Raw genomic sequence first — 7,257 nt, forward strand, 5'->3', positions numbered from 1 at the left:
CGGCGGCCGCAATACAGCGACCAGAACAAAGAAGAAAGTGACCGCTAGCGCGATCACAAGAAGATTGACATGGAGGAGGCGTTTCGGGGGGCGTCTACTCACCGTTTTCCGGGCATGGAGATCCGAACACAGGCATGTCCAGGCGTTTGGAGGGCGGATGTCTGACGTCAATCCCGGGACCTTCATCGCTGGATCCGTCGCACAGGGTAAGTAGGTCTTACCCTGGTCTTGTTTTGCAGGAAACTTTTTTAGCATAGCAGGGTTGCACAAGTATTCGCAGCCCTGCTATGCTAAAATACATTCCCCCATAGGCGGCGTCTAGTTGATCGCACGAGCAGCAAAAAGTTGCTACGTGCGATCAACTCGGAATGACCACCATTATTCCAACTTGTTTGTAGTACCGAAACCGGACGGTTCGGTAAGACCGATTTCGAACCTAAAGCCGTTGAACCCGTACTTACGAGTGTTCAGATTCAAGAGCAGTTGTTGGACAGCATTGGCCTCTCAACCAGACTACTCGTGGATCACAGGTAGATACTGAACTTACCAAAATCTCACCTGGAACCAACGCAGAGGCTCTCCTTCCTGGGAATGATACTGGACATAGTGTCAGAGAGTGTTCCTTCCCTTGGAGAAGGCTATGGAAATCCAGTCGATGGTTCGGGCTGTCCTGAAGCCAACCCGTATCTTGGTGCATCTGTGCATTCGCCTTCTGGGGAAAATGGTGGCCTCTTACGAGGCACTTCAGTATGGAAGGTTTCATGCGAGGCCCTTTCAACTGGATCTGTTGGACAAATTGTCCGGATCGCATCTTCACATGCACCAGAGGATCTGTCTGACGCCAAAAGCCAGAAGCCTTCTGTGGTGGCTACAGACTTCTCACCTCATCGAGGGTCGGAGGTTCGAGATTCAGAATTGGATTCTGCTAACCACAGACGCAAGCCTCAGAGGTTGGGGAGCAGTCACCCAGGGGGTGCAGTTTCAAGGGAGATGGTCAAGTCGGGAAGTCGTCCTTCCAATAAACATCTTTGAACTCAGGGAAATCTACAACGCCCTTCTGCAGGCCTCATCTCTACTTCGGAATCAGGCTGTTCATGTCCAGTCGGACAATGTAACGAAGGTAACGTACATAAACTGACAGGGCGGAACGAAAAGCAGAGCAGCAATGTCAGAGGTGTCAAGAATTCTCCTCTGGGTGGAAAAACCCGCTGTGGCGTTGTCGGCGGTCTTCATTCCGGGAGTAGACAACTGGGAAGCAGACTTCCGCAGCAGACACGACCTGCACCCGGGGGAGTGGGGCCTCCACCCGGAGGTGTTCCGGTGGTTGACACATCAGTGGGGATATCCACAAATCGACATGATGGCCTCTCAACTCAACAAGAAGCTCAAGCGGTATTGTTCCAAGTTGACAGCCCACAAGCAGTGGCGGTAGACGCTCTGACAACTCTGTGGGTCTACCAACTGATGTACGTGTTTCCTACACTTCCTCTGATCCCAAGAATTCTGAAAAGAATGAAAAGGGAAAAGGTTCAAGCCATCCTGATTGCTCCGGAATGGCCTCGAAGGGCCTGGTACGCGGATCTTCTCTAGATGCTGATATAAGATCCGTGGCCGCTACCTCTTCGCGAGGATCTTCTGCAACAGGGAAGTTTGTCTATCAAGACTTACCGCAGCTATGTTTAACGGCATGGAAGTTGAACGGCTGATTCTAGCCAGAAGAGGGATTCCTGACAAGGTCATCCCAGCTATGATCCAAGCCAGGAAAGGGGTAACGTCAAAACATTACCACCGTATATATGGAAGAAGTACGTCTCTTGGTGTGAGAGCAGACAATATTCCGCGGTGGAATTTCATCAGGGACGTTTCCTGCTTTTTCTGCAGTCGGGATTGGATGTGGGCTCTATTAAAGTCCAGATTTCGGGGGCGTGGCCTAGCTGGCAGAAGGAGAGGCTGCACTTTACATGGGCTCCAGCCTGCAAGCTTGCGAAAGCCCTATAGCCCCCTTTCTGTGCCTCGAATTCCCCTGTTTTTGCCCTTCAGCCTTTCTCCTAGTGTTACTGATCTAGGGGGAGTCAGGAGACAGCTCCGGCTGTCTTTGCAGATTGCGGCCCACCTCCGCATGTGAAGCCGGGGCCTCGATTTTGAAACATCTCCAGGACCGAGGATGGAGCTGCGCGCGGGTGCCCGCAATCGCCCCTCCCTCCCCCCCCCCCCCCCGCCGGACCGCTCACTGAGACCTGCTGCCTAGATCCTCCGTGTGGGCTGACAACTTGCCTGGCGGCTGGGAGCGGGGGACGCCGCACTATCTCCTCCGGCAGTGAGTAACTTCCAGCGGCGGCCATCTTCTCTCCCTGCACTGCCACACAGATAGTATAACCAGAGGCAGGAGACTCGGTGCGTCTCCGAGTGGGTCCTCATCTCTGTCCTCTCTCCCCCTTTGATATCAATATACCTCCTTACCTGGTGTGTGCCTCCATATGGTGCAGCCTCAGCTACAAATAGCAACTTTGCCTGACCTTTGCCTGAACTTTGCCTGTGTCAAAGGAACTAAATACCCTATTTGAAGAACCGTGGGTTAATCCTGATAGGAAATTTCAAATCCCTAAAAGGTTGATATCATCTTTTCCCTGTCCTCCTGAGGATAGGAAAAAATGGGAAAATACACCGATAGTGGATGCATCAGTATCTAGGCTGTCACGGAAAATGTTATTGCCTGTCCTGAGCGCAGCCTCCCTAAAAGACACGGCTGATCGTAGAATTGAGACTACACTCAAATCTTTCTTTGTATACAGCTGCTGGGGTGGCCCAGAGACCAGTGGCGTGCGGTGAGGTCAGTGTCTGGTGAGGCACTGCAGCCATAATGTTCGCTAAGTCCTGCCGATGATGCAGAGCAGGGAGGGCAGGATGAGAGCAGTGGTGCGGAGCAGGAGGGGGCAGGATGGGAGCAGTGGTGCGGAGCAGGACGGGGTGGGATAGGGCAGTGGTGCGAAGCAGGAGGGCGCAGGAAGGGAGCAGTGGTGCGGGGCATGTTGGTAGCAATGATGCGGAGTGGGGGGGGGGTGAGGTTGGGAGCAGTGGTGCGGAGCAGGAGGGGGCCGGATGGGAGTAGTGGTGTGGAGCAGGAGGGGGTAGGATGGGAGCAGTGGTGCGGAGCAGGAAGGGAGCAGTGATGCGGGGCAGGTTAGGAGCAATGGTGCGGATCACAGGGGGCAGGATGGGAGCAGCGGTGCGGATCACAGGGGGCAGGATGGGAGCAGTGGTGCGGATCACAGGGGGCAGGATGGTAGCAGCAGTGCGGATCACAGGGGGCAGGTTGGGAGCAGTAGTGCGGAGCATGGGAGCAGTGGTGCGGGGCAGGTTGGGAGCAATGATGCAGAGTGGGGGGGTGAGGTTGGGAGCAGTGGTGCGGAGCAGGAGGGGGCCGGATGGGAGTAGTGGTGTGGAGCAGGAGGGGGTAGGATGGGAGCAGTGGTGCGGAGCAGGAAGGGAGCAGTGATGCGGGGCAGGTTAGGAGCAATGGTGCGGATCACAGGGGGCAGGATGGGAGCAGCCGTGCGGATCACAGGGGGCAGGATGGGAGCAGTAGTGCGGAGCATGGGAGCAGTGGTGCGGCGCATGGGAGCAGTGGTGCGGCGCATGGGGGGCAGATGGGAGCAGTCGTGCGGAGCAGGGGGGGGCAGGTTGGTAATGAAAGGTACTCGCTCGCTAAGTTAAACAACAATCTCACCTGCTCCCTGTAGCTCCCGGGTCCCGGCTGCTGTCGTTCCCTCCATGGACACTGCTCCCAGGGCCGGATTATAGGAAGGGCGACAGGGGCCCCCACACATTAAGGGCCCCCACACTCCGCTATTTAAACTGGAGTACTCCACAGCTGCATAGAGGGGAGTGGTGCTCTGCGCTACCCTACACATGGAGGGCGGGACTCCTGCTCCTGGCGCTGAGCGCAGCTAAACAGCCTTACAGTCACAATGGGGGAGTGACCGTCACTAGAAGAGTGGCATATCATCGCGGACACACTACTCCCGCCGCCATCGTGACTCACCTCTGAAGACGTGACTCCCTCCCTCCAGGAGGATGTGCCCCGCTGCCCGCGGATTATCAATGTCTGTCCACATGCTGGAAGCACCTGGCTGATCCAACCCTCTATGCTCTTGCCAATTGATGTAAGTGAGTCACCGCTCCCCTCTCAATCCGCAGTGGCCGCCCTGTCTCCCTTCTCACTGTGAGATGACGGACCCCATGCTGGCAGTGTTAGAGCTGTGTGCCCCTGCTGTGCGTATGTGCACAGGTGAGTTTGGGGGGGGGGGGGGGGGGAGTGCTTTGTCTCTGTTGTACAGTATGTGCACAGGAGCTCCTGCTGTATGTGTGTGTGGGGGGTGATGTGTGCCCCAGCTGTGGGTGTGGATGGGGGTGATGTGTGTCCCTGCTGTGCGTGTGGATGGGGGGGCTGTGTGCCCCTGCTGTGGGTGTGGATGGGGGTGATGTGTGTCCCTGCTGTGCGTGTGGATGGGGGGTGATGTGTGCCCCTGCTGTGGGTGTGGATGGGGGTGATGTGTGTACCTGCTGTGCGTGTGGATGGGGGTGATGTGTGTCCCTGCTGTGGGTGTGGATGGGGGGGCTGTGTGCCCCTGGTGTGGATGGGGGTGATGTGTGTCCCTGCTGTGTGTGTGGATGGGGGGGCTGTGTGCCCCTGCTGTGGGTGTAGATGGGGGTGATGTGTGTCCCTGCTGTGCGTGTGGATGGGGGTGATGTGTGTCCCTGCTGTGGGTGTGGATGGGGGGGCTGTGTGCCCCTGCTGTGGGTGTGGATGGGGGGGCTGTGTGTCCCTGCTGTGTGTGTGGATGGGGGGGCTGTGTGCCCCTGCTGTGGGTGTGGATGGGGGTGATGTGTGTCCCTGCTGTGTGTGTGGATGGGGGGGCTGTGTGCCCCTGCTGTGGGTGTGGATGGGGGTGATGTGTGTCCCTGCTGTTCGTGTGGATGGGGGTGATGTGTGTCCCTGCAGTGGGTGTGGATGGGGGGGCTGTGTGCCCCTGCTGTGGGTGTGGATGGGGGTGATGTGTGTCCCTGCTGTGCGTGTGGATGGGGGTGATGTGTGTCCCTGCTGTGGGTGTGGATGGGGGGGCTGTGTGCCCCTGCTGTGGGTGTGGATGGGGGTGATGTGTGTCCCTGCTGTGGGTGTGGATGGGGGGGCTGTGTGCCCCTGCGGCGGGTGTGGACAGGGGGGGGGGGGGCTGTGTGCCCCTGCAGTGGGTGTAGATGCATGTGTGTGTATGGTGGGTAGACTGTGTGCCCCTGCTGTGTGAGTGATTTGTGATGGCCTCCACATGCCCCTGGGCCCCCACATACCCGACTGCTGTCCATAGCGCCCAGCCACCGCCGTCGATCTGTGTCTCCCCTCCCGCAGGCACCAGGTCGGAATGAGCCCCCCTCCCGCAGGCACCAGGTCGGAATGAGCCCCCCTCCCGCAGGCACCAGGTCGGAATGAGCCCCCCTCCCCGCAGGCACCAGGTCGGAATGAGCCCCCCTCCCGCAGGCACCAGGTCGGTATGAGGATGACAGCTGCTGCGTTGATGGGACTGAGAAGCGGGACACGGCGGGAGCTCTGCTCACACTTGCTCCGGCTATCTGTCTTAGCGCCGCGGCTCCTGTGTGACAGCCTCACACAGGAGCCGCATCGCTAAGACAGATAGCCGGAGCAAGTGTGAGCAGAGCTCCCGCCGTGTCCCGCTTCTCAGTCCCATCAACGCAGCAGCTGTCATCCTCATACCGACCTGGTGCCTGCGGGGGGGACGACGATACTGATCGGCGGCAAACGTGAGTGGGGGGGATGCAGTGACCTGATCCCACTGGCTGCAGGATCAGTAGGAGACACACGGGGAAAGGGGGGAAGGAAACTAGACGCTACCGACACAGATGAGATGACACAGATTCTGGAGTCACTGTCGGAGACCGTTTCCGAAGCCCTGCCCACTGCCCAATCACATTGACAGGGGTGTGCTTTCATATGAGCTGAAAGCACACCCCTGTCAAAGCGGCACTGCTATTAGGTGCCGCTTCTGCTGCTTTTCTGAATGGGCTTTCACTGCCCAACGCTTGGCCCCGCCCCCCTCTTCCGGTCCTTTCACATAGACTGCGGGAGGCACCTACAGCGGTGCCTCCAAAGCACATATAATACTGTTTCATAGATGGTAACAATAATTACAATAATATAAAGAGTAAACCAGATACTTATGACACAGAACAAGTGTCATAAGTATCGTCTTTGTATTATTTTACACATTACTGACAGGGGAGGCACTGCCTCCCCTGACTGCACGTCCCTGCCAGAGACCCACTATAGCATGTGGGTGAATTACTAAGGCCATCGCCAAATGGTCGGGTAACCTAATTGAGGGGTTAGGTACCTTGCCTCGGGGAGATTATTTTACTCCTGCAACATATACAGGACTCTGCAAATTTTATAGTCGAAGCCTTAAAAGAAATAGGATTGCTTAATGCATGCACCACTGCTATGGCAGTGTCAGCACACAGAGGCTTATGGCTACACCAGTGAACTGCTGACGCGGACTCCAGGAAAGGCATGGAAGGCCTACCCTTCACAGGAGAGGCCTTATTTGGAGATGAACTAGACAAATGGATCTCCAAAGCTACTGCAGGTAAATCCACGTATCTTCCTTCTGCAGCTCCCCCAGCCAGGAAGGCCTACTCAGGACTTAATCTACAGTACTTTTGGACTGCCAAGTTTAAGGGCAAAACCAGAGGTTCTTCTACAGCCACCAGAGGCGCTAGAGGTAAACCACGAAAACCAGCAACTGCCGGTTCACAGGAACAGAGCTCAAGCTCTGTTTCCTCAAAGCATTCAGCATGAGTGTGGACCGCAATGCCTGTAAGACTGGCAGGTGGGAGCCAGACTAAAATGTTCATCATCTTGCCAGGAACCCTGGTTCATAGATCTTATTTCCCAGGGCTACAGACTGGAGTTTCAGGAGGTCCCACCTCACAGATTCTTCAAATCAGGCTTACCAGTTTCACAAGAAGCAAGTATAACCTTACAGGACGCCATTCAAAAACTGGTACAGGTTCAGATCATTGTTCCAGTTCCTCCTTATCTGCAAAACAAAGGATATTGCAGGTCATTCCGACCTGTTCGCACACAGCGGTTCTTCGCTGCAGTGCGTACGGGTCAGAACTGCGCATGCACGGCGGCCGCAATACAGCGACCAGAACAAAGAAGAAAGTGACCGCTAGCGCGATCAC

The sequence above is a fragment of the Pseudophryne corroboree genome, chromosome 1 (genome assembly GCF_028390025.1).
Source record: "Pseudophryne corroboree isolate aPseCor3 chromosome 1, aPseCor3.hap2, whole genome shotgun sequence".
In the NCBI taxonomy this organism is placed as follows: Eukaryota; Metazoa; Chordata; class Amphibia; order Anura; family Myobatrachidae; genus Pseudophryne; species Pseudophryne corroboree.